Source organism: Somniosus microcephalus, chromosome 9 (assembly GCF_052327205.1).
Source record: "Somniosus microcephalus isolate GS21.2 chromosome 9, FLI_Smic_1.0, whole genome shotgun sequence".
Classification (NCBI taxonomy): domain Eukaryota; kingdom Metazoa; phylum Chordata; class Chondrichthyes; order Squaliformes; family Somniosidae; genus Somniosus; species Somniosus microcephalus.
The window spans coordinates 22,061,055-22,089,011 of record NC_140995.1 but is presented as its reverse complement, the minus strand read 5'-3'; the positions used below and the strand labels follow the sequence as shown (position 1 = coordinate 22,089,011).

General features: G+C 47.8%; 1 long non-coding RNA gene across 1 annotated transcript; it reads left to right on the top strand.

The window, feature by feature from the left end:
- Positions 1–273: 273 nt before the first annotated feature.
- LOC147112291 (uncharacterized) lies at positions 274–27,945 on the top strand. The gene is made up of 3 exons (XR_015079649.1): positions 274–575; positions 5,314–5,375; positions 27,755–27,945. It is a non-coding gene; the product is annotated as an uncharacterized LOC147112291 (long non-coding RNA).
- The last annotated feature ends 12 nt before the right edge of the window (positions 27,946–27,957 follow it).

Below are 27,957 nucleotides of genomic sequence, written 5' to 3'. Positions count from 1 at the left end.
AGTGAATTCTAGGTAGAGACTGAGCATTACTTGTTCCAGTTAAGATATACAATCAACGTGTGGTTTATTGTCCTATGGGACATATTCCCATTGGGGTCATGTCCTATCTCCACCTTAAACCCTGATACTAAACCACTGTGCATTTTAACAGTATTTTGCTTCAAAAATATTATACTTATGATCTGAAGCTTTACTCAGTTGTGGCCAGTTTGGGTCTGAATGATTAGATTGAGGCAGCCATGGATCTCTGACCCTGGCTTTGATGGCAAGACAGTCTACCAACATGAATGTCTACAACAGCTGAAAACAAATGGCTCATTGACCAACGCTGACTCAAATATTTCCTAATCACTAACACTTTAATTGAGGCCTTCATATTACACGCAATTGTTGAAACCTCAAAGCAATAAAAAAGGTCAATTCTGATGAAGGATTTACACCTGAAATATTGATCTGTTTTTTTTCTCTTTCAGATGCTGAATGTGCATTTCCAAGACCTTTGCAACTTCCAGGATTCACGGTTTTCACTTTACCTTCACAAAGCTAGTTTGCACTTGTTAGCACTCTAAAACAAAGTAAGCCTTGATTAAAGTTGAATGTATCATTGCAATCATCTCTAGTAGGTATCTACCCACAGAATCCTTTCATGCCATTGAATACTACTTTCATTTATGGTCAGTCAGACTGAGATTTAATGTGGTTAAATGTTCTCTGTATAATTAAATATAATAGAAGTAACTTTTAAAAACTTAATTCTGGGGATTTGGGCGTCGCTGGCAAGACTGGCATTTATTGCCCATCCCTAGTTGCCCTTTGAAAAGGTGGTACAGTTTGATACAACTGAGTCACTTGCTAGGCCACTTCAGAGGGCAGTTAAGAGTCAACCACATTGGTGTGGAACTGGAATCACATATCGGCCAGAGCGGGTAAAGACGGTGGGGGAAAAATTCAGTTGTTTGCACCTCCCGTTAGCGCCTTAAGAGGGCACTAATGAGGCGCAAAGCAACTAGCGCCCGGGCGCGGCGATGTTTGCGCCGCTCGCAAAATTAACTAGACACTTTGCGGCGGCGCTAAACACTGCCGCCACGATCTCTTGCGCCGGCAGATCGTGACATCAGTCGAGTGCGCAACGCCCCGGTAGCACTCTGGACAGGATATTGAGTGGCGCCCCCTGCCTTACCGCCTGCCGCTAGCAACGACAGGTTGAGAGGAGCGTTTTGCAGTCAGGAAGGGACTGGGGGAGCGCTATTTAAAGGCGACCGCTTCTTGCCTTTTTTTGTTGGTGACATTTGTGCACCACGCATTCTGAGAGAGAGAGACTTCTGGAGAGATTCAACGCTGTGTGAATGAGTTTTGGGTACTGAGCAGCACTTTGCAGGTTCATTTTGATTTGCCCTTCCTTGCTTCGCCAGCGTTCTGAGGTAGTGCCTTGCTCCTCGGACTTTGCGCCTTAAGACAGGTGTGAAGTGCCTGAATTAGCGCTCCAATCACCTCCAGGGGCGATAAAAGCCAAGTTTGCCGTCGGAGGCGATAATTAGCGCCAGGCGCTAAACTTTGCGCACGGCCGATAACTGCGCCCCAAACGGGGCGATACTGAATTTTTTCCCCGGTAGGTTTCCTTTCCTAAAGTGTGAGGTCACCTCATGGAGGTAGTCTTGCCCGACTTATAATTTCATCCACGCAGTGGTCAAGTACAGGCTTTTTTCTAAGCTTTATTATTGTTAGAAACTGACGCTGCTGCCAGCTCTTCACCAACATTAAACATTTTATTGGCATTTGAACATTGCTGAGTGGAGTAATACTCCTGTGCAGCGCCTTGGGATGTTTTTCTATGTTAAAGGCGCTATATAAATACAAGTTGTTGTTGTTGTTGGAGGGGTTCCCATGTGAAGAGCTCATCCCTCTCCGACTAAAGTTATGCAGAGGTGGCACTAGAATCTCTGCTGTTTGCTCACACTGTTCTAAAGCAAGGACTGGTGTCGACTGGGTCAGGAGCTATTTGAATAGCTGTTATTGACAAGGCTGTTATATAAGAATGGCAAAGCAAGATTCCTGTTCTGTGGAGTAAATGCATTGAATAAAATTCCCCCCTCCCACTTTTCCCTCTGATCCCCATATAACCTCAGCGCATCTATTTCACTTAGACTGCCTGGTAACAAGGACCCTGTAAAATATGCATACCAAAAAATAACTGAAAGGTATATAGACTCTGAGGGTACATAACATCAGGATTATCAGAAAAATTGAGTGTTATAGGGGTCAAGGGAATCATTTCTGGCACATTAATAAGCTAAAGCTGCAAACATAGCTAACCAGCATAGACCAAGGGTGAAATTCCCATCGCTTATCCATCTCAGACAATTTACCCATTAGAACACTCAGTTGCAGAGTTATCTGGAGCAAAGTAAGTCCAGATACTTCTTTAGATCCCATTAATGAGTCAGGCTGGGCGGCTAATGATCCACAGTGCCCTGGAGGACTGCGAATCTGCCTGGATTACGGAGTCTGGCATGAAGGATTGACTTGGTGCTAATCCTTCATTGCCAGGCATGTCATCTGGGAGCTGATCTGACTTCAACGAGACCCTGCTTATCTCTCTTTCCTTTGCCCCAGGAGGATTTGCTAAACAACTCTGCTGTGAACCCCAAAAATTGTGTGGCTAACATAAAGAATTCCTTCATTAAACTCCCTAACTGATAACATCCAGAAATGTTCTCCCTCTGCTACAGTCCATGTGAATTGTAAGCTTATCATAGTGGAGTTTGCTGGTGAATTATTTCTGATAGTTCTTTAAAATAATTCATATGGTAGCTGATCTCCTGTAGGTCTATTTATATGTAGTCTGGGGGGTCAGGAGCATTATTGTAATGTTTAGAAGCTTGTTCCTTGAAGGCCACTGCTCACATACACCCTGTGAAGGAATGTTCTAACTAGATACATCGGCAGATGAATCAGAGACTAATTATTGTTGTTAGATATTTATCTCGATAGAAAGCTGCTTGGCTCCTCCTTGTTATCTCAACATTCCGGATTACCTCAGTCAAAAAACAACCCATCAGGAATTAACTGCATTTCTTTCTCTCTTTGTACACTTTTTAAGAGAATGTTCAGCTGTAAATTATTTGTGCTCTAATTTTAACATTGTTGTGCCCAATTTATGGGCCTTAAACAGGTGCAAGGATGACCAATTTAGCAGGACAGAAGCCTGAGCCTGATCGTCATGGCTTCGGGCCACTGCTAAATTGATCTCGGCCATTTTTAGGCGACTCTGGCGGCAGCCTGAAATGAGCCTTCTGCGCTCAGTCAACAGTTGTGGGGAGTAAAGATCACAGCACTTATCAAGAAAGTCACCAATCCCAGCTTCCAATAGCTAAAATAGCTGAGCCCACACATGCCTTCTGCTCCATTCCCTGAGGTTTGATCCTTCAACTGGACCTTTGAATCATCCCTGAAAGATCTGGGAACTGCATTTTCCCACAGTGTCCTGAATTCAGGTCCCAGGATTTGCTGCAAGTTGCTACGAAGCATCGTGGAAGTTGTAGGCTTTTCTCAGATAAGGGCTGGTGCAGGTGTTGATGAACTCAGGACTTTTACACATACAGTGTATTCTGGACATCACCAAGATGCATGGCAGCCAGGAAACAGCCTGTCTTGTATGAGGGCGATAGATCCATCCTCCTTTCTCTCCTCCCTTAGCCTGTTCCTCCAAACTCTCATAGAGTCATAACGGCACAGAAGGAGGCCATTTGGCCCATCGAGTCCGTGCCAGCTCTCTGTAGAGAAATCCAGTCAGTCCCATTCCCCCGCTCTATCCCCGTAGCCCTGCAAGTTTATTTCCCTCAAGTGCCCATCCAGTCTCCCCTTGAAAACATTGAGTGTCTCCACTTCCGCCACTTCCATCGGCAGCTCCCCTCTCTCTTCTCTCAGTCTCCACACTGAATAATTACTTCTCTTAGGTGACTTCAATCTGCACCTTAATTCCCCTTGCTCTCTATCCTCTAATTTCTCTGTTCTCCTGTCCTCTCTTAACCTCACCCTTCAAATCCAATCCCCATTCACACCCCTTGCCCTCACCAACTCCAAGGCCTATATCCCCGATATGACATCTTTGACTACTTCCTTTTATCCCATACCATCCACATCTCCCTACCTACCTCCAACCCTGTCGCACTTACCTTTTGCCTCTGGAATGTACTGCACCCTAGCTCGCTTAGCAATGAACTCTCTCACTCCTAACTCCCTCTCCTCTGGTCCTCAACCCGTCATGACGCCACTGCCACTGCTGATCTGCTAAACAGCTCCCACACCTCTGCCTTTGACATCCTCATCCCACCAAGTTTCTTGCCATCCTCCTCCCCCATTGTTCATCTTGGTGCAGTTGCTGGCTTCATAACCGTAACTCTGAGGGCCACAGAAGCACACCTAGTGCATGACCAGACTTGTTGGCCACCACCACATTTGGCTGCACCGTGTTAAGCATTACCACGCTTCTCTCTCCACAGTCAAATACTCCTACTATTACTTTCAGTATCATCTTGCAAGCTAAGAACAACCCACAACCCCTTTTCTCCAAAAAGACCTTTAACCTCCATTTTTATTGCTTTTTAGTTTTTATTTGCCATCAAAAACCGGGAGATGACAAGGGAAAAAATAACAACTCAGAAAACCTGGGTAGATTACTGGCTCAGTACAAATCGGTATTTATTGTAAACATCACTAAACCACAAGAAAACAAGCAAGAGATTACCATGACAGAGTTAAGCTAAATGACAACCCACGATTATTTACATCGTTCACAGACGCCATTTCTCTGGGCCTCAGTGGCAGTTCCAGAGGTACTGTAATATAAGCTTTCACGATCACAAAATACAGTAATGCTAATTCAGCAGTAAAATACATTTTGCTGAATAGGCCATTGTAGTGTATGTACTTTGCAGAAGGAACTATATTCTGCAGCCCCTGTATACTGCAGTACCAGTAGTGACCACCCCTGTATATAAGCCTGTGTAGTAACATTTGCATAGTAGTTCCAGGTTGTCTCCATTCAGTAAAGACCTGTTATAACCAACTCCTGCAGTCCGTGTCTCAATTATACACGGACATAATAGCCATAAGCTGCAAAACGTTGATTACTAAAATTAATGTTTTAAGTAGCACATCAAAACCATAGTATCGTGAATCACTAATATTTTTAATGTCTGACTGAAGTATGAAATAGTTGACGCTAACAAATAACTTTTACGCATGTGTTACGAACAGTACATTATGATAATAATATGCAATTTATCCATTTTGTTATTAACACCTCTGCAGTCATGATCAAGGTTCTTCAACATGTGTCCTGATATTACGGATGCAACGTGCACGCATCTCTGGTAAGAAAACAATGGAACAATGTCATTTTTTTCCATCTCATATTCAGGAGGAAATCAATTTTTACCAATTCAGCACTCAAACAAATCCAGGAATTTATCAGTGGCAATGAGTAAAAAATGATTTGAAATGTCCCTATTTATAAAAAATAAATCCTCAAACGCATCCTTCTCCCTCCACTGTCACCTCTAGCACCAAGTGCAAAGATGTCAGGGGTTTATTTTGTCTTAAAGATTCAGACTAGCCTCATAGCTGCCTCATGTGCCACCTTCCTCTCATCTCACCTCACCACTGAGCAGTACCCAACCTTTATTCATCCTAATATTGATCCTCATTGCTTTGCACCGTCTCTCCCTCTTTCCCTGTGCCCTCACCAAGCTCTTTTGTAAGATCCACCTCCTGACCCTTGATCTTCGTCCCACCAAACTCCTGCACATGCAACTACCTTCCCCGGTCCCAATGCTGGCCAACATTGTTAATGGCTCAAAATAACAACAGAAAATGCTGAAAAAACTCAGCAGGCCAGGCAACATCCGTGGAGAGAGAAATAGAGTCAACGGGCCCGATTTTTGGCTTGTGTGGGAAATGGTCGGGTTTCCCCGAATGTGGGGTTTCTGACACACAAAAAAATGTCAGCCAGCTCCACGCAATTTTCCCTGAAGTGGCCAATTAATTTCCAGCATGTGGGCAGCCTTGCTAATTGTCCAATTCGTGTCAGAAAGCCCCACAGTATGATGTCATCATTCGTGGTGCTTTCAAAGTGTCCAGCAAGCTTCTCCACCTCTGCAGGCTTCTCAACCACCCTTGCACAATGGCAGAGGAGCCTGCACCAGCTGCTGCCAGCGGCAGAGGCCGAGCTGCAGCCAAATTCAACGAGACGTCATTGCAGACCTTGGTGGATGGGGTAAGGGCCCACAGGGAGGTCCTCTACCCTCGCTCAGGGAGGAAGAGGCCTCCCAAAGAGTCCACGGCTGCCTGGATGGAGGTGGCAGCAGAGGTAAACTCTCTGGGTGTCACCCGTCGCACCTGGCTGCAGTGCAGGAAGCGCTTCCATGACCTTCACCGCACAGGTAAAGCAACTATGAAGTTTCCATCACCCTCAACCTCATCCCCATTGCCTTTCCCCAACAGCACTCAGCTTCAGCAATCTCTTCTTCCACATCCCACTTCACAGTCACATCCATGCACCCTTACCCATTCCGTCTCTCTCTATGCTCACATTCACATAACTATTCCACCATCCAGTCTTGTAAATAGTTTTAATGGCATCATTTTCCTGCACATAAAAAATCTGGTGCCAGCTGCTGCAGTTATGGCGTCTATCATTTGGCGAATGGGGATGTCACATAGAGGCCTTAGGATAACATGCAGATGACTGCAAGCTGGTCAAAGTTGTTGGAAAGTGCAGGCATGGGCCACTGTCCATGGTCAGTTAAGAAGCAGTGAGGCTGCAGTGTTTGATGTACCAGGCTACGCAAATCTGCCCAGGATGAGTGCGTTCCTTGCATTCCGCCCAGCAATGTTCTCGCGCACTGGTGCCGCTGATTGGTGGGCCTCTGCAGGATGCTCGTTTCTGTCCTCCTCCTCCTCCTCCTCAGCATCATCCTCATCCAAGACGGTTCTGTGAGGAGCCTCTTGGTCCTGCGGAATCGGCAAGCCACGACGCTGTGCCATGTTGTGAAGCACACAACATACCACAACGATTTTGGAGACCCTGGCTGATGAGTACTGTAGGGCTCCACCTGATCTATCGAGGCATCTGAAGCGCATCTTCAGCAATCCGATGGTTTGCTCAATGATGCATCTGGTGGTAATGTGACTGGAGTTGTAGCGCTCCTCAGCTTCGCTGGCTGGTCTCCTCAACGGCGTCATTAGCCAAGAGTGCAGGGGATATCCCTTGTCTCCAAGTAGCCATCCTTGAAGTTCGTTTGGCGGACTGAATAGCGGAGGCACAGTAGACTGGCACAGTATGAAGGAGTCATGGCAGCTGCCAGGGAACCTGGCACATACATGCAAAATCACCTTCTTGTGGTCACACACCAGCTGAACGTTAAGGGAGTGGAAGCCCTTGCGGTTGACAAAAACTCCTGGATTGTGGTGGGGTGCCCTAAGGGCCACATGTGTGCAGTCAATGATGCCCTGCACCCTTGGAAAGTCTGCCAGCTGAGCGAATCCACGCGCTCGCACCCTCACACTTGCGCGATCCCTGGTGAAATGGATGTGATTGTGCGCGATGGCAAAGAGGGCATCAGTTACCTGCATGATGCATTTGTGTGTGGCAGCCTGGGAGATGCCGCTGATGTCTGCTGCTGATCCCTGGAAGGAGCCTGAGGCATAAAAGTTGAGTGCGGTGGTGACTTTGATGGCCACTGGCAAGTAGTGTGGACCTGTTGCTCTGGGCTCCAGGTCTTGCCGCAGCATTGCGCAGATGTCAGTCACAACCTCTCGTGAAAGTCAGAGCCGCCTCTGGCACTGCTGCTCAGTCATTTTGAGGTAGCTGACCCTGTGTCTGTACACCCTGTTTGGGGGGTATCTCCTGCGCTGACGGCCTTCCATGCACTGACCCCTTCTGGCCTGTGCTGCCTCAGGTGGGTGAGCCGCAGCCTGCCGCTCCTGCTGGTGCTGCTGGTGTTGCTGGTGATGCTGTTGCTGGAGTTGCTCCAGCCTCCTCTGCTGTTGGAGATCCTCTAATGCCAGGAAGGGAAGGTACCAAAGGCCTCCCATGCTTCTGGCAGATGCCTCCGTTGAGGAGACGCTGAGTTAGGGTGGTGAGAGGGGCTTCCCAGGAGCTCACACTGGAGAAGTGTGTGAGGCTCCAACTTTCTACAGCTGTGCCTAAGCCTTCAAAAAGTTCCCCCAAGCCTTCATCAACAAGGTCCTGCAGCCTGCAAATGCTGCCTGTTTACATCTCTTCAGTCCTCATTGATCTGCAGCTGCAAGCAAGCAAGCCAACTGTTTTCACACCAGGTCTCATCAGTGGGGTTCCCCGCAGGCGTGTTTCACGTGGGGAAAGCCCCAAAATCGCAATGGCCCCGGAAAATCTACTTAAACAAGGTAATAATTGGTGATTTGTGTTCCGACGGCCAGTCCTGCCAGCGGCTGGCGGGACTGAAGCGGGTCGCGGAGAAACGGCGGTCCGAAAGTCAGACGGGGCGGGGAATCAGGCGGGGGGGGGTCACGACCCGCTTTTTCGGCCCCCGGCCGCCTGGAAAGCCGCCCGACGGCTGGCAGAAAATTGGGGTCAATGTTTCAGGCCGAAACCCTTTGTCAAGACTGTTAATGGCTCTCTCTTTACAACGCTGTTAGGTTATTTGGTCTTTTCTAACACTGGAATATTTTGACTCTTGTATCTTTGGACACTGTCATGGGTGAGTTCCCATTTTTCAAGAAAGTGCATCCTTGCCTTGAGATCTAGGTAGGCTTTTGGCAATGCAGTCTAAGAACTAAGCTTTTGGAGATAATTAACTGAAAAGGCTTGGTGCCCATTCTTTTTTTCTTCTGAGAAGTGGCTTGGGATATTTTTAAACATGAAAGGCATTATTTAAATACAAGTTGTATTTCACAATGTCTGGTAATCTTTTTGGGTGGAAGAAATTATAATTCCTACTCTGTAATCCATCAGGGTGTCAACATTAGAATCATAGAATGATACCAGACAGAAGGAGGCCATTCGTCCCATCATGCCTGTACCGGCTCTTTGAAAGAGCTCTCCAATTAGCCCCATTCTCCTGCTCTCTCCCCATAGCCCTGCAAATTTTCTCCTTCAAGTATTTGTCCAATTGCCTTTTGAAAGTTATTATTGAATCTGCTTCCACCACCCTATCAGGCAGTGCATTCCAGATCATAACAACTCACTGTGTAAAAATAATTCCCCTCAACTCGCCTCTGGCTCTTTTGAGAAATACATTACATCTGTGTCCTCTGGTTACCGACCCTTCTGCCACTAGAAATAGTTTCTCCTTATTTACTCTATCAAAACGCTTCATAATTTTCAACATATCTATTAAATCGCCCCTGAACCTTCACTGCTCTAAAGAGAACAACCCTTGTTTCTCTAGTCTCTCCACGTAATTGAAGTCCTGCATCCCTGGTACAATTCCAGTAAATCTCCTCTGCACCCTCTCTAAGTCCTTCCCAAAGTGTAATACCCAGAATTGGCCACAATACTCCAGCTGGGGTCTAACCAATGTTTTGTAAAGGTTTAGCATAACTTTCTTGCTTTTGTAATCTATGCCACTATTTATAAGACCAAGGATCCCATATGCTTTTTTAACAGCCTTCTCAACTTGTCCCATCACCGTCAAAGATTTGTGTACATACATGCCCAGGTCTCTCTGTACAGCACCCCCTTTAAAACTGTACTATTTATTTTATTTTGCCTCTTCTCATTCTTCCTACCAAAATGAATCACTTCTCGGTGTTAAATTGCATCTGCCATGTGTCTGCCCATTTCACACAGCGGTCTAATTCCTCCTGAAGTCCATTACTATCCTCTTCACTGTTTACTACATTTCCGAGTTTCGTGTCAACTGCCAACTTTGAAATGGTGCTCTGCACACCCAAGTTCAGGTCATTAATATATATCAGAAAGAGCAGTGGTCGTAATATCGACCCCTGGGGGTCACCACTGTATACTTCCCTCCAGTCATCCACCACTATTCTCTGCTTTCTGTCTCTTAGCCAATTTCGTGTCCTTCCTGCCACTGTCCCTTTAATCCAATGGGCTTCAATTTTGCTAACATGTCTATTATGTGGTACTTTATCAAATGCCTTTTGAAAGTCCATATGCACAACATCAACTGCACAACTTCATCAACCCTCTCCGATACTTCATCAAAGAACTCAATCAAGTTAATCAAACATGATTTGCCTTTAACAAATCTGTGCTATTTATGAATCCATATTTTTCCAAGTGTTCCCTTTTATGTTACCCGCTAATCTACTCTCATACACTCACTTTGCCCCTCTCGTTTCCTTTTTCAGTTCTCCTCTATACTCTCTGTATTCAGCTTGATTCTCTACTGTATTATGAGCCTGACATTTATCATAAGCATCCTTTCTCTGTTTTATTTTAATCTTTATATCTTTAGTTATTCAGGGAGATCTAGCTTTGGATGCCTTTCCTTTCTCCCTTGTAAGATTGTGTCCACTCTGTACTCGGACTATCTCCTCCTTGAAGGCCTCCCACTGCTCATTTACTGTTTTATCTGCCAATCTTTGATTCCAATCCACCTGGGCTAGATTCCCTTTCGACTCACTGAAATGAACTCTCCTCCAGTTGAGTATTTTTACATTTGATTGTTCCTTGTCCTTTTCCACAATTACTCTCAACCTAATTTTATTTTGATCACTGTTTCCCAAATGCTCCCCCACTGATACATGTTCTACTTGCCCCACTTCATTCCCCAGAGCTAGATCCAGCACTGCTTCCTTCCTCGTTGGGCTGAAACACACTGATCAAGAAAGTTCTCTTGTACACATTTCAGGAATTCCTCCCCCTCTTTGCCTTTTACACTGTTATTTTCCCAGTCTATATTGGGATAGTTGAAGTTCCCCATTATCACTACTTTATAGTTCTTGCATCTTTCTGAATTGTGCCTGTAAATTTGCTCCTCTACCTCCTTCCCACTATTTGGTGGCCTCCGGTATACACCAAGCAGCATAATAGCTCCTCTATTGTTCCTTATTTCTAACCAAATCGTTTCTGTCTTTGAACCCTCAACTACATCATCCCTTTCCAGCGATATAATAGTTTCTTTGATCAATAATGCCACCCCCTCCTTTTGCTCCTTCCCTATCTTCCCTGAATACATTGTAGCCGGGAATATTAAGTTCCCAAACCTCCCCTTGTTTGAGCCAGGTCTCCATTATTGCCACTATATCATAACCCCATGTGACAATTTGTGCCTGCAGCTCACCAACCTTATTTACCATGCCCCAAGCATTTACACACATGCACTCCAAACTCATTCTAGTCTGCCTCGCATTTTCCCCTGTCTGATCCCTCCTATTTCTGAACTACACTTTATTCTAATGCTGTTTGTCTCTCCCAGCCCTCTGTGCACCTTGTATCTCCTCTCTAATGCTTCATCCTGGTGCTCTCCTCCTGACAAAACTAGTTTAAACCCTCTCCCACAGCACTAGTTAACCTCTCTGTGAGGACATTGGTCTCAGCTTTGTTGAGGTGCAACCTGTACAGCTTGTACAGGTCCCGTCTGCCCCAGAACTGGTTCCAATGCCCCAGGAATCTAAAGTCCTCCTTCCTGCACCATTTCTCCAGTCATGAATTAACCTGCTCTTCCCACTCCCACATCATCACCTCTCGTGTCCCCCAAGGATCTATCCTTGGCCTCCTCCTATTTCTCATCTACATCTTGCCCCTCAGCGACATCATCCAAAAATACAGCGTCAGTTTCCCCATGTACACTGACGACACCCAGCTCTACCTCACCCCCACCTCTCTCGACCCTGCTAATGTTTCTAAATTGTCAGACTGCTTCTCCGACATCCAGTACTGGATGAGCAGAAATTTCCTCCAACTAAATATTGGGAAGACCGAAGCCATTATCTTCGGTCCCCGCCACAAGCTCGTTCCTTAGTCACCGACTCCATCCCTCTCCCTAGCATCTGTCTGAGGTTGAATCAGACCATTCATAACTTTGGTATCATATTTGACCCCAAGCTGAGCCTCTGACCACATATCTGCGCCATCACTAAGACCGCCTATTTCCACATCCATAACATTGTCCAACTCTGCCCTTGCCTCAGCTTATCAGCTGCTGAAACCCTCATCTATGCCTTTGTTATCTCTAGTCTTGGCTATTCTAATGCACTGCTGGCTGGCCTCCCCTGGTCTACTCGCTATAAACTTGAGACCAGCCAAAACTCTGCTGCCCGTGTCCTAACTCGCACCAAGTCCTGCTCATCCATCACCCCTGTGCTCGCTGACCTACATTTGCTTCCAGTTAAGAAACGCCTCAATTTTAAAATTCTCATCCTTGTTTTCAAATGCCTCCATGGCCTCACCCCTCCCTAACTCTGTAATCTCCTCCAGTCCTACAACCCCCCGAGATATCAGTGCTCCTCCAATTCTGGCCTCTTGAGCATCCCTGATTTTATTTGCTGCACCATTGGTGGCCAGGCTTTCAGCTGACAAGGCCCTAAGCTCTGGAATTCCCTCCCTAAACCTCTCCACCTCTCTTTCCTCCTCTAAGACACTCCTTAAAACTACCTCTTCTTTTTATTCGTTTATGGGATGTGGGTGTCACTGGCAAGGCCAGCATTTATTGCCCATCCCTAATTGCCCTTGAGAAGGTGGTGGCAAACCGCCTTCTTGAACCGCTGCAGTCCGTGTAGTGAAGGCACTCCCACAGTGCTGTTAGGGAGGGAGCTCCAGGAGTTTGATCCAGCGACGATGAAGGATCGGCGATATACTTCTAAGTCAGGTTGGTGTGTGACTTGGAGGGAACTTGGAGGTGGTGGTGTTCCCGTGCTGCCGAAGAAGCCTTGGCGAGTTGCTGCAGTGCAAGCTCTTTGACCAATATCTCCTTATATGGCTCGATGTCAATTTTTTTTGATAATGCTCCTGTGAAGCCCCTTGGGATGTTTTACTACATTAAGGCCTAGAAATTCAGTATAGCCACTTTTGGGGCGGTAAAGTCGGGCGGCCGCTAAACTTTGCGCCCGGCGCAAAGTCGCGCCCCCTTCGCCGATATTCAGTCGCAACGCCCCAAGAGGTTGCTGCTGCGCTAAAACAGGTGATGCACGACTATCTTTAGGCGCTAAGCCGGCGGTGCTGAGCGATACCACCGAGGCCGGGCGCAGCGCAGGTGCGGCGAGTTTTTGATTGACGGCAGACACTCTGGCGCCGGTCAGCTCTTAAAGGGGGAGGGTCGATTTGTTTGCCTGCCACGCCCTGCACACTGCAGCCCTCAACCTAGGCCTGACCACTTCAGCTTCACCTGTACAACACCCAGGACTATGGAGAAGTCCAGGGAGAGAGCGCAGCGCTTCAGCGACGGTGACCTGAGGGTGCTGGTTGGCGGAGTGGAGCGCAGGCGCCATGTTTTGTACCCAGAAGGTGGCAAGAGGCCGCTGCCCAGCACCTACCGGAAAGCCTGGAGGGAGGTGTCCAACAGGGTCTCTTCCAACAGCGTGGTTGCCAGGACTGCTGTGCAATGCCGGAAGAAGTTCAACGACCTCACTCGGGTTGTCAGGGTGAGTACCCTTTCCAGTGTCCTCCTCATCCTTGCATGTGCACCTCAAATTATGGGCAAAGGGACCTCAAAGCCCTAATGGCCAGCCCTCATCCAGCAGCTATGGGACTGGCATGAAAATCACTTGCACATTCAGCACTTTACACACTGTCCAAGCTATTCGACCATGGGAGGCAGTGCAGACAAGATCAGGGCTACACACTGTCCAAGCTATTCGACCATGGGAGGCAGTGCAGACAAGATCAGGGCTACACACTGTCCAAGCTATTCGACCATGGGAGGCAGTGCAGACAAGATCAGGGCTACACACTGTCCAAGCTATTCGACCATGGGAGGCAGTGCAGACCAGATCAGGGCTATACACTGTCCAAGCTATTCGACCATGGGAGGCAGTGCAGACAAGATCAGGGCTACACACTGTACTTAGAGGCCGTACTTTCTCTTGCAGGCCAAGGTTGCGCACAACCGGCGCAACCAAACTGAGACCGGGGGAGGCCGTCCTGACATCAAAGAGCTCTCCGACCTCGACCAGCGTGTGGAGCGCATTATGGGAGGCCGGCTGATTGGCCCCGTCGCCACTGGAGATGCCGACCCTGTTCTGGGCACCAATGGTAAGGGCATCACCTTTTTGACCACTCTCGTTCCACTTGCGCATCAGATCAGCATCCTTTGCCACTGTCCGACCAATGCGGTGAATGGCACCACTCATGCCTCCCTCGCTGCCGCCCTGTCCTCACTCTAAAGCTACTCTTGTGCCTTCCTGCTTTCAGATGGTGAATCGCCAGGTGAGGAGGCGGGCCCTCAAGCTGCCACTGTCAGCCCTTCGGAAGACGAGGAGGAGGAAGAGGAAGCCAGCCCATCAGTGCCACCCTCAGCCACGCCAGCCCATGCCGATGTCGGGGACACGTCTTCCCTGGAGGGGAGCCGGGGGGAAGGGTCGGAGGAGAGTGAAGCTCCGGGGCCCAGCGGCCTGCAGCAACGCGGGAGGGGTGGGGAAGCTCGGCGGACTTCTCCCCAGAGGGTGAGTGCGGCCTCCAGTCCTGCGACGGTCAGCGCAGAGGAGGTGCGCCTCCTAGAGGAAATGGCCGTCCAGGCTGAGCGCAGGCACACTGAGCTCATGGCTGCAGTGGCACGGATGCCTGACTCCATAGAGTCACTGGCAAGGAGTGTGCAGGAATTCGGGTCAGCACAGGCCAGGAGTCTGTAACAATTCAGTGCAGCACAGGCCAGGAGTCTGGAACAATTCAATGCAGCACAGGCCAGGAGTCTGCAGGACATCGCGGCAGCACAGGCCACGAGTCTGCAGGACTTCACGGCAGCACAGTCGGCTTCTAGCCAAGTGCTCAGTCGTGCTGTCCATTCACTGGCTGGTGTATTGCGGACACAGACCAGGGCCACACGGGCACTAACTGCTGCCACCCTCGCTGGATCAGCCAGGCCTCGCCAGGGCACGCGCCGCGCAGCACCAGCCCAGCAATCTGTCCTTCAGCTGGTTGCTGCGCATGCTGCACTGCTGGCCCGTGCGAGTGCCAATGTGTCAGGCGACCAGCGAGCACCTGCGATCTGCCAGGTTGCCACCATTCCTGCAGCCGACACTGCCACTCCGCCATTGCAGCTGCCACGAGCTGCTGGACAGACTGCTGCCGCCCAGCCACAGTTGGAGCAGTCAGCAGCTGGCCCCTCCAAGGCCAGAGCTGGTGCAGGCCGACCCCCAAGGGCATCTGCCGTCTCGCCATTTGCCCCTCAGCAGCCTTCCCCCAGCCTTGCTGCAGCCACTGGGCTCCCATTGAGGAGGAACAGCAGGGCGGGCAGGGGCCAGGCAAGGATGCGCAAGGAATCGCCCTCGCAGGGCAAAAAGTAGAGGTATGCACAAATGCCTGGTGCTTGTTGGAAGGCCGACACTTGTGCAGTTGTTTGGGTGTAAGGCCGAGACTGGTGTCTATCTGTTTTTGTGTACGGCCAAGACTGGTGTCTATCTGTTTTTGTGTAAGGCCGAGACTGGTGTCTATCTTTATTTGTGTAAGGCCGAGACTGGTGTCTATCTTTATTTGTGTAAGGCCGAGACTGGTGTATATCTTTATTTGTGTAAGGTCGAGACTGGTGTCTTTCTTTCTTTTTGTAAGGCCGAGACTGGTATTTTTGTGTTTTTGGAGGGGGCTTCTCCACATGAGCATGTAATACATAGATACATAGAAGATAGGAGCAGGAGTAGGCCATTCGGCCCTTCGTGCCTGCTCCGCCATTTAATGAGATCATGGCTGATCCTTTAATTCAGTATCCCGTCCCCGCCTTCTCTCCGTAACCCTTAACCCCTTTTGCCCGTAGAAATATATCTAATTCCCTCTTAAATATATTTAATGAGCTGGCGTACACTGCCCTCTGTGGCAATGAGTTCCACAGGTTCACCACTCTCTGAGTGAAGAAATTCCCCCTCATCTCTGTCCTAAATGGTTTAGCCCTTATCCTTAAATTATGTCCTCTAGTTCTGTTTTCACCCGCCAAGGGAAACATTCCTTCTGCATCCAGTCTGTCTAGACCTGTCAGAATTTTATATACTTCTATGAGGTCCCCTCTCAATCTTCTAAACTCCAGTGTGTACATCCCTAAACTACATAGTCTCTCCTCATAGGTCATTCCCGCCATTCCTGGTATCAGCCTGGTGAATCGCCGCTGCACCCCCTCCATGGCAAGAACATCCTTCCTCAGATGAGGCGACCAAAACTGTACACAGTACTCGAGGTGTGGTCTCACCAGTGCCCTGTACAGCTGCAGCAAGGTATCCCTGTTCCTGTATTCTAACCCTTTTGCTATGAAGGCCAGCATACCGTTTGCCTTCTTGACCGCCTGTTGCACCTGCATGCTCGCCTTCAGTGACTGGTGTACAAGAACACCCAGGTCTCTCTGTACTTCCCCCTCTCCCAATCTATTGCCATTTAAATAATAATTTGCCCTCCCGTTCCTGCACCCAAGGTGGATAACTTCGCACTTGTCCACATTATAGTGCATCTGCCATTTATCCGCCCAATCGCCCAGTCTGTCCAAATCGCTCTGGAGCTTCCTGGTCTCTTCCTCTGAGCCCACCCCACCTCCTAGTTTAGTGTCGTCTGCAAATTTGGAAATGCTGCATCCGACTCCCTGATCCAGGTCATTAATGTAAATTGTGAACAGCTGGGGGCCCAGGACAGATCCCTGTGGTACCCCACTTGTTACTGCCTGCCATTCAGAAAATGAGCCGTTTATTCCAACTCTCTGTTTTCTATCTGACAGCCAGTTCCCTATCCACGCCAAAACTTTCCCCTTTATCCCATGAGCCTCAATTTTCCATGCTAATCTTTTATGTGGGACCTTATCGAAGGCCTTTTGGAAGTCCAGGTACACCACATCTACTGGCTCTCCCCCATCTATTCTACCAGTTACTCCCTCAAAAAATTCCAATAGATTAGTCAAGCACGATTTACCCTTTGTAAATCCATGTTGACTCTGTCCTATCCTGTCCCCATTTGCTAAGTGCTCCGCTATTTCATCCTTAATGATGGACTCCAGCATTTTGCCCACAACTGATGTAAGGCTTACAGGTCTGTAATTACCTGCTTTTTCCCTACCCCCCTTTTTGAATAGTGGGGTAACGTTAGCTACCCTCCAATCCATCGGCACTGTTCCCGAGTCTAATGAATTCTGAAAAATCATCCTTAGTGCATCCGCTATCTCTAGGGCCACCTCCTTCAGTACCCTAGGATGCATGTTATCAGGCCCTGGGGATTTGTCCACCTTCAATCCCTTTAGCTTCCTTAACACCATATCCTTAGAGATATTGATTTGCGTCAGTTCCTCCTTTGCCAATGTCCCTATTTTTCCCGATATCCCAGGGAGGTTTTTTGTGTCTTCCTTCGTAAAGACTGACCCAAAGTATGCATTTAGTTGATCTGCCATTTCCTTATTTCCCATTATATATTCCCCCGTATCTGACTGCAATGGACCAACTTTGGTTTTCACCAGTCTTTTCCTTTTGATATATTTATAAAAGCTTTTGGAGTTAGTTTTTATATTTTCCGCCAGCTTGTTTTCGTAAGCTATTTTGCCCCTCTTGATCATGCCCTTTGCCCTCCTTTGCTCTATCTTAAACTGTTCCCAATCTTCCGCTCTGGCGCTTTTTTTGGCTATTTTATACGCCCTATCTTTGGATTTTATGCTGTCTCTAATTTCCCCTGTTATCCACGGTTGAGTCACCTTTTTAGATTTCCTTTTATGCCAGATTGGTATAAACAATTTTTGCAATTTTGTCATTCTATCTTTAAATGTTTGCCATTGTTTATCTACCTCCAGTCCTCTCAGGAACGTTGTCCAATCAGACCTACTCAGTTCCCGTCTCATGGCATCATAATTCCCCTTGTTTAAATTCAGGACCTTAGTCTCTGAGTCAATTTCTTCGCTCTCCATTTCGAGTGAGAAATCGATCATGTTATGATCGCTCTGACCCAAGGGTCCCCGTACAACAAGATTACTGATTAGTCCCTTCTCATTGCACAGTACCCAGTCCAATATAGCCTGTTCCCGAGTTGGTTCCTCGACATATTGATCCAGATAACCATCCCTTAAACACTCAAGGAATTCCTCCTCCTCATTATTTTTACTGATTAGGCTAGTCCAATCTATATGTAAGTTAAAGTCACCTATGATGACAGCTGTGCTCTTATTGCACGCTTCTCTAATTTCCCTCGTGATGCCCTCCCTAACCTCTATTTTACTATTTGGAGGCCTATATACCACTCCTATTAATGTTTTTCGCCCCTCGCTATTTCTTAGCTCCACCCATATAGATTCTGTATTAACTGAGTTAATATCCTTCCTTTCAATTGCATTTATCCCCTCTTTTACTAGCAATGCTACCCCTCCTCCCTTTCTTTTTTGTCGATCCTTCCTAAATACTGAATACCCCTGTATGTTAAGCTCCCAGCCCTGCTCACCCTGTAATGTGGAAAGGACAGAGGTTTTCAATAAATTTCTGTTGTTAAATTGCAGTGTGCATGGTTTTTTGGTTAAGTCCTGGTTGGCCTGCTCGGCTGAGGGCTTGTGGAGCGGCTACATTCATCTGCTGACATTGGCACAAGCCAGTCCCTGAGAGGTGGCCTAGAACCGACGTTCAATAAGCCGGCGACGGGCGGCCCTTGCACTTTGTGCCTCCCTCCTGTGCTGGTCCTCCTCCTCCTCCTCCTGCTCCTCCTCCTCAGGTGGTCCTCCAATGTGTGGTGGCAGTGGCTGAGTCCTGAGGATAGCCAGGTTGTGCAGCATGCAGCAAACGACCACGAAATGGGATACTCGCTCCGGCGAATACTGCAGTGCTCCCCCGGAATGATCGAGACAGCGGAACCGTTGCTTCAGGACGCCGATTGTTTGTTCGATGATGTTCCTGGTCGATTGATGGCTCTCGTTGTATCGCTCTTCAGCAGGGGTGCTGGGCGCACGGAGCGGGGTCATCAGCCAGGTACACAAAGGATAGCCTTTGTCCCCGATAAGCCATCCTCGTGGTGAGGCTGGGCCTGGAACATGTCTGCCACAGAAGTCTGTCGGAGGATGAAGGCATCGTGGCTGCTGCCTGGAAAGCGGGCATTGACAGCTAGGATGAGCTGCCTGTGGTCACAGACCAGCTGTACGTTGAGCGAATGGTAGCCCTTCCGGTTGCGGTAATCCTCGGCATTCTCCAGAGGTGCCCGCAAAGCCACATGCGTACAGTCAATGGCGCCCTGCACCATGGGGAAGCCCGCGAATGCTGCAAAGCCCATTGCACGCTGTTGCTGCTTGTCAAGGGCCATGGAGAAGGAGATGAACTGACGTCTCCTTTTGAAAAGGGCATTGGTCACCTGGCGGATGCAGCAATGCACGGCGAACTGGGAGATGTTGGCAATGTCGCCAGTAGCGGCTTGGAAGGAGCCGGTGGCATAAAAGTTGAGAGCCACCGTCACCTTCACTGCCACCGACAAAGACGTCCTGCACCTCAGCTGTGGCTGCAGATCACCGGCAAGCAGCTGGCAGATCTCTGTGACCACGTCCCTTCTGAATCGCCGCCTCCGAACACACTGCTCCTCAGACATGTTGAAATAGGAGAACTGCTGGCGGTATACCCTGGGTGGGTAAGGCCTCCTTTGCCAATGCCTGTTGCCCCCTCTCCGTCTAGCCAGGGCTGCCAGTCTCTCATGGCGTCTCTGAGCCCTTTGGATGTAATTGAGAAAGCCAGCGTTTACACCCATTGCAGCCCCCATAATATGCTGGCAAACAATGAGATGTCAATGAAGGCAAAAACTTTTTGAAAGCTGTGGCCTGAAGCCAGAAGTACCTGTCCGAGTGTTGGGCCAAAACAGAAAGCTATCTACCTTGGTCTCTCTCCAAAGATCCGTTTCGCAAGAAGGTGTGCTGCGAAATGGCAGCCTTTTATAGTGCAGGAGGAGTGCCCTTTAATTTGCGCCCCCCGCACCCCGCATCGGCTGAGCACCGTTCCACTTCACAGTAGCTAGGGGCGCCAGGCGCACAATGGGGCGGCGCGACTGAAGTTCCGGTTGGGGGCGCACAAAGGGCGTTGCACGAGGAAATGATGTCATGATTTGCGCGCGCAGCTGAGCGCGCGCAAAGACTTTGCGCCGCCGCTAAATCTCTAGTGAAGTTGGGGCGAGGCGCAGTTCGCGCTTCGCCCGGGCGCAAGCCGCCTCGCGCCCGGAATCTACTCCTCCTAAGGCGCTAACGGCTGGCGCAACCAACTGAATTTCTAGGCCTAAAGGCGTTATATAAATACAAGTTGCTGTTGCTTTTGTTGTTATTTATCTTACTGCTCCTATACTCACTAGCACGTGGCATTGTAATGGAAAACCTTATCATAGCTAATAATTGGTAACAGTAGTAGTCATGGTGCTTGAATTCAAGTTTGATGGTGACGATGTTCAATATACAGTTCAAGGCCTGCCATGTTTAAAAAAGTGAAAAATTCTCTTGTTGCTACGGAATCAGAGTCAGTGTGGTATCATTATCCTGTGGCCACTACCTTTGGTTCCCAGCGTTGTCGTGAACTGTAATCCCAGAACAGTGGCAAAGCATCTGGTATCACATCTATCTCTGTTAATCAAGGCTCAGCTGTACCTTCCCCTAATGCCCCCCCCACCCCACCTCCACCTCACCTCCCCCCCCCCCCCACACCCCACCTCCCCCGCCCACCCACCATCAATATGCTTCCAGACTCCTTCTGGTAAGTACTTCTCCCAGTGCTCCCAGACTCATGACAACCTGAGTGCTCCCAAACCCAGTCCTGAGTTCTCACAGAATCTAGCTTTCCTAGAATACTTTATGATTTCAGAACTCCTAAGTGTTCCCAGATCTGAGGGCCTCAAGCACTTTCATTCTGCTTCTGAGTGCTCTGATCCTCCCAAGTCCTTCCAAGATGCTCCCAAGAGCTCGTTGACACCAAGTTGTCCAAGACTTGCAGCTTCTCCCAAGTGCCCCAGGATTGTAATGCCTTCACCCCTGAGCGCATCTGCATCCACACACCGCCGAGTTTCGTCTGGTGTAGCATGAGGTACTTTTGAATTTGAAGCCAGGCACTTTATTAAGGTATAGGGAGCTTTAACTATATTGTACAATGCTATGCTTGACCTGGGAGTAAGTAATGCTGACAGTGAATGTAAGAGGATTTTGTTCCCAGCACTTGCATCCCTCAACTTGATGAGTGCAGAATATTTTCATCAAAAAATATAAATTTCTACTAATGTCTGGTTAAATACTTAAATTACTGAAAGTTATATGATTATACTTTAGATTTCCCTGCAGTGAAAATCACTACCCTGTGGGACAGTGAGAGTCACTCCCCCGTGGGGTGGGACAGTGATACTCGCTCCCCCGCAGGACAGTGACACTCCAGGAACGAAGAAACGAATTGCATTTAAATAGTATCTATCATATCCTCATGGCATCCCAAAGTATTTCCTAGCCAATGAATTGCTTTTAGACATGTAGTCACTATTGTTTTGAAGGTAAATGCAGCAGCTAATTTGTGCAAACCAGTTTATCTGAGTTTAGAAGTGTTGATTGAGGCATGAATGTTGGCCACTGGGAGAACTCCCTTGCTTCCAAACAGTCAGATGGAGCATTAGTTTAACATAGCAATTGAAAGACAGCACCTCCAAAAATGCGGCACTCCCTCAGTACTGCACCAAATTGTAATATTATGTTAAGTTCCAGAGCAGGGCTTGAACACACAAACTTCTGACTCAGAGGTGAGAGTGCTACCACTGGGTCAAGTTGACACTGGCAAATAATCTGTCTCAATTAATATCCCCATGTGGGGGGCGGGGGGAACATGCTGGGTGGATTATGTGCACGTGTGTGTGTGCGTGCGTGTGCTTTTAAGAAGTGAATCCTGTATTGCTCTAGTGAGGTTCTTGGCATCCTGACTGCTCTGGCTGCTCTTCCCTCTTGTGGTTTAATGTGTTGATGTGTTTGGGGCTAGGCACACTAAACAATCTCCTGGAGAGTAGGCACAGTTTCAGGTGGCATTCCTGTAAACCTACATCACACCGCTGGCACGTTCATGCAGGGCGTGATTTTGCATAATACTGTGTACAATTTTCAGGATTGTGCATCATTTATTCACAAAGGAACAAGTACACAATCATTTGTTGATTATATCTTTCTCACAGACAGAACAACAAATCCTGACCTTGATTTCTCATTTGGTGTGATGATCAGGCACAGTAGATTAGAGGGGAAAGAAAGAGAGTTGTGGTATTTATCTTCATTTAGAGAGACACGGATTAATCAAGGACAGTCAGCACGGATTTGTTAAGGGAAGGTCGTGTCTGACAAACTTGATTGAATTTTTTGAGGAGGGTAGATGAGGGTAGCGTGTTTGATGTAGTGTATATGGACTTTAGCAAGGCTTTTGATAAGGTTCCACATGGCAGACTGATCACGATGTTACAAGCCCATGGGATCCAGGGTGAAGTGTCAAGTTGGATTCAAAACTGGCTCGGAGGCAGGAAGCAGAGGGTAATGGTTGATGGGTGTTTTTGTGACTGGAAGGCTGTTTCCAGTGGGGTTCCGCAAGGCTCAGTACGAGGTCCCTTGCTTTTTGTGGTATATATCAACGATCTAGACTTGAATATAGGGGGGTATGATTAAGAAGTTTGCAGATGATACTAAAATCGGCTGTGTGGTTGATACTGAAGAAGGAAGCTGTAGACTGCAGGAAGATATCAATAAATTGGTCAGGTGGGCAGAACAGTGGCAAATGGAATTCAATCCGGAGAAGTGCGAGGTAATGTATTTGGGGAGGGCTAACGAGGAAACGGAATACACATTAAATGGTAGGACACTGAGTAGTGTAGAGGAACAAAGGGACCTTGGAGTGCATGTCCACAGATCCCTGAAGGTAGCAGGCCAGGTAGATAAGGTGGTTAAGAAGACATACGGAATGCTTGCCTTTATTAGCCGTGGCATAGAATACAAGAGCATGGGGGTTATGTTTCAACTGTATAAAACACTAGTTAGGCCTCAGCTGTGTGCAGTTCTGGCCACCACATTACAGGAAAGATGTGATTGCACAGGAGAGGGTACAGAGGAGATTTACAAGGATGTTGCTGGGAGTAGAGAATCTTAGCTATGAGGAAAGACTGGATAGGCTGGGTTTGTTTTCCTTGGAACAGAGGAGGCTGAGGGGGGACCTTATTGAGGTGTATAAAATTATGAGGGGCCTAGATAAAGTGGATAGAAATGACCTATTTCCCTTAGCAGAGGGGTCAAAAACCAGGGGGCACAGATTTAAAGTAATTGGTGGAATGTTTAGAGGGGATATGAGGGGAAATGTCTTCACCCGGAGGGTTGTGGGGGTCTGGAACTCACTGCCTGAAAGCGTGGTAGAGGCAGAAACCCTAACCACATTTAAAAAGTACTTGGATGTACACTTGGGATGCTCTAACCTGCAGGGCTACGGACCAAGAGCTGGGAAGTGGGATTAGGCTGGATAGCTCTTTGTTGGCCAGCACGGACATGGTGGGCCAAAATGGCCTCCTTCCATGCTGTAACTTTCTGTGATTCTATGATTCTATTTAATACCAGAACTGTTTTATCTGTGAAAAGTCAGAGGCTTTTATGATCACTGCAAAATTTATAAAGAAAAGCTTTTACAGTATTAGGATATGTCAAGCAAGCACAGTTAAATATTGGACTGCAAAATAATGAATGTAGATTGCAACATTATTACAAGTCTCGTTATGTTATAATTCATAGTTAGATTTTAAACAGTGATTTTATGAAGACTAAGTTGCTTTGGTGCCAATACCACTACAGGAGGTAGATATTATTTAAGTGCAAGGCTGCAGCTTTGATTTTGAATGCTTATGTGTAAGCTAGGTGTTTGTTGGACAAAAGCTACAATCAAATGCTCCATACGTATAACTCTGTGAAATTGAACCCTATGGAAACTGTGTAGTACTGCATTAAAAAATCCCCAATCACTTGCCACCCAGGATAAATCTAACCTGGCCATTACTGCACTATCAGTCTCTTCCCAAACCATCAGCAAAGTGATGGAAGGAGTCGGAAATAGTACCGTTAAGCAATACCTACTCACCAATAACCTGCTCACTGAGGCTCAGTTCAGGTTCCGCTAGAATCATTTGACTCCAGACCAAAGCACAGCATTGAACCAGGTATGGACACAAGCTGAATGCCAAAGGATAGTTGAGATTATCTGTTCTTGAAATAAAGGCAGGATGTAACCATGTATGGTACCAAGGAGCCCGAGCAAAACTGAGGTCAGTTGGGTTAAGGGGATAACCCACCAGTGCTGAAATCATACCTGACTTAAAGGAAGATGGCTGTGGTTGTTGGAGGCCAATCATCACAGCTCCAGTACATCGCTGCAGGAGTTCCTGAGATCAGAATCCTTGGCCCAACCACCTTCAGCTGCCTTATCAATGACCTTCCCTTCATTGTAAGATCAGGAGTGGGACTGCTCACAGACGATTCTACACTGTTCCTCTCCATTCACAACTCCTCTAATAATGCCAGCCTAAAGCAGGACTGGATCACATCCAGGCTTGGGATGACGTGGCAAGTATCATTTACAGAACATAAGCGCCAAGGAAAGGTCCTTATATCTTTGCTGATCTTCAACAGCACCATTGTCACTGAGACCCCCCATCATCAACATTCAGTGACCTGAAACTTACCTGGACTAACCAGATCAACACTGTGGCTACGAGTAGGGCAGAGGCAGAGTACTCTGCAATGAGTGGATTACCTCCTGAAGCCTCAAACCCTCGCCACCATCTACAACACTCAAGTGTGATGGAATACTCACTACTCATCTGGATAGGGGCTGCGGCAACAGCACTCAAAAAGATCAAGACCATCCAGGACAAAGCAGCCTACTTGATCAGCGCCCTGCCACTGGACTCAATCACCAGGAATTTCTTCAGATGCTGCAACTGCTAAGTTCTGCCAAAATGTACACCAATCTTGCTATCGGTAACTTGTGCCGAAATTTCCTGAGAAGTCTCATTCGCATTTGCAAACGTGTAAAACAAGCAGAAATCTATGTAAACAATCCGGGCCCAAGGAAAGCACGGAACTTACATCATATTTCTTCTTTCATGTATGAAAATTAAAAGTCTGATGACATCAAACGATCCTTTATGCACATTCGGCACACATGTTTAAGAAACTGCAACCCTGGAAGTCTTTTGATTTTTAATTACATTTTTGGTATAACTGATTCTGATGCCATATTAAAAGATCCATAAGATACAGTGTAGGTCCCAATGAGCAGATATTTTTTTTAAATGCTTAAAAAGTCACAAATGCCAGAAATGTGATTTTGGGTCCTGTTGTGCCTAAAATTTTAGGTGTAAATTTACGCCTGTTCGGAACTGATGTATATGCAGGAAACTCTCATTCTCTGATCTTTTACATTGGGCCAGAGCTATGTTAATGACTGGCGGAGGGTTTCGGCAGAGGTTTAACAGAATCGATGCAAAACACAGAGCAAATTCGGGGACAGCGTAAAAACAGGTCTAAGTCACTTGCGACTGAATTTCCTCGATCACTTACGCTGATAAGCGGCGTTATGCCATAATTATGTTGTTCTTTTGGTGAGCATTTTCAGGAAATTCTGCACCAGTATGCACCCCTCCACCACTGGCGCACTGTGGCTGCAGTATGTACAATCTACAGGAAGCACTGCAACAACTCATTAAGGTTACTTCAACGGCACCTCCTTCCCCTACGGTCTTTGTCACCAAGAAGGACAAGAGCGACAGAGTCATGGAAGCACCATCGCTTCCAAGTTCCCCTCCAACTCACACACCATCCTGACTTGGACATATACCGCTTTTTCATCTTTGGGTCAATATCTTGGAATACCCTACCTAACGCTATTATGGCAGCACCATCAACACATGGACTGCAGTGGTTCAAGAAGAAGGCCCACCACCACCTTTTCAAAGCAACAAATGATGGGCAATAAATGCCAGCCTTGCCAGTGGCGTCCACATCCTGAGAATGAAATTTGAAAAAAATTACTTCGTCACATGTTCTTTGTTATTCCTGCCCCTTCTGAACTCTGTCATTTCATAGAATCATAGAATAGTACAACACAAAAGAAGGCCATTCGGCCTATCAAGTCTGCGCTGACTCTTTCGAAGAACAATCCAGTTGATCCCACTCCCCGGCGCTTTCCCCATATTCCTGCAAATTTTTCAAATATATATCCAATGCCTTTTTGAAAGCTACCATTGAATCTGTTTTGACCACCCTATCAGGCAGTGCATTCCAAATCCTAACCACTCGTTGAGTAAAACAGATTTTCCTTGTGTCGCCTCTGGTTCTCTTTCCAATCACCCAAATCTGTGCCCTCTTGTTATCGATCCTTCAGCCATTGGAAACAGTTTCTCTTTATTTACTCTATCTAAACCCTTCGTGATTGTAAACACCTCTATTAAATCTCCTCTGAGCCTTCTCTGTTCTAAGGAGGACAACCCCACCTTCTCCAGTCTATCCACATATCAGTAATCCGTCATTCCTGGAACCATTCTAGTAAATCTCTTCTGTACCCTTTTCAAAGCCTTCACGGCCTTCCTAAAGTGTGGTGCCCAGAACTGAACACAATACTCCAGCTGGGGCCGAACTAGTGTTTTATATAGGTTTAGCATAACTTCCTGGCTTTTATACTCTAATGGGGGAGAAATTGGGTGAGTAGCGCCACCTGTTAGCGCCTAAAGAGGCAGTCAGTGGCTGTAGCGCCACTGGCTGCGTCTCCCGCGATATTCAGTAGGGGCGCTAATGGTGGCGTTAGGCATTTGTGCTGCGCCGCCACCGATGACGTCATCGGTGTGCGCAGCGCCCCATTCGTGCCCCGTTCGCGATATTTGGTAGCGAACGCCGCAGTTGCGCTGCTCGCTACCCGCGCCCGGTTCACGGGGCCTTACTGTGCTGGCAGCGGCGCAAGTTAAGGTGGAGGTGCGGGGCGGCCGCCTGCCAGCACCTCCGTCCCCGACCTCCTAACCACCCCACCGCGGCATTGCCGGCTGTTTCCCGAGAGCCCGGCACTTCTCCTTGGTGCCGGGCTCATTTGCCGGCACTCGTGAGCGGGGATCGCGCTGTTGCAGGCACCTCCCCCTTAACAGTGGGAGGAAGGCCTGCAGTACCGCAGCGTGCCGTGCCGCATCATGTGGCGCTGCGGCACGTTGCGCTGCGATATTCAGTTTCAGCGCCCTAAGAGGGATGCGGAGCGCCTCGAGCCTCACCCTGTGTCCCTCGAGCAGCAATGAAACTGAATATCTGACGATCGCTAAAGCCTCGAACGCTGCGCTAAATCCTGCGCTCAGGCGACTTTTGCGCCACTTTGGCGCCCCAACCCAATTTCTAGGCCTATGCCTCTATTTATATAGCCCAGGATCCCATAGGCTTTATTAACTGCTTTGTTAACCTGTCTTGTCACCTTCAAAGATTTGTGCACAAACACCCCCAAGTTATTTGTGTCCTCCTTTGTGAAGACAGAACCAAAGTATGTATTTAGTTGATCTGCCATTTCCTTGTTTCCCATTATAAATTCCCCTGATTCTGACTGTAAGGGACCTACGCTTGACTTCACTAATCTTTTTCTCTTCACATATCAATTCTGTCAGGTCTGGACAGACTAGATGCAGGAAGGATGTTTCTGATGGCCGGGGAGTCCAGAACCAGGGGTCATAGTCTAAGGATAAGAGGTAAGCCATTTAGGACTGAAATGAGGAGGAATTTCTTCACCCAGAGAGTGGTGAACCTGTGGAATTCTCTGCCACAGAGGGCGGTGGAGGCCAGTTCATTAAATATATTCAAGAAAGAGTTG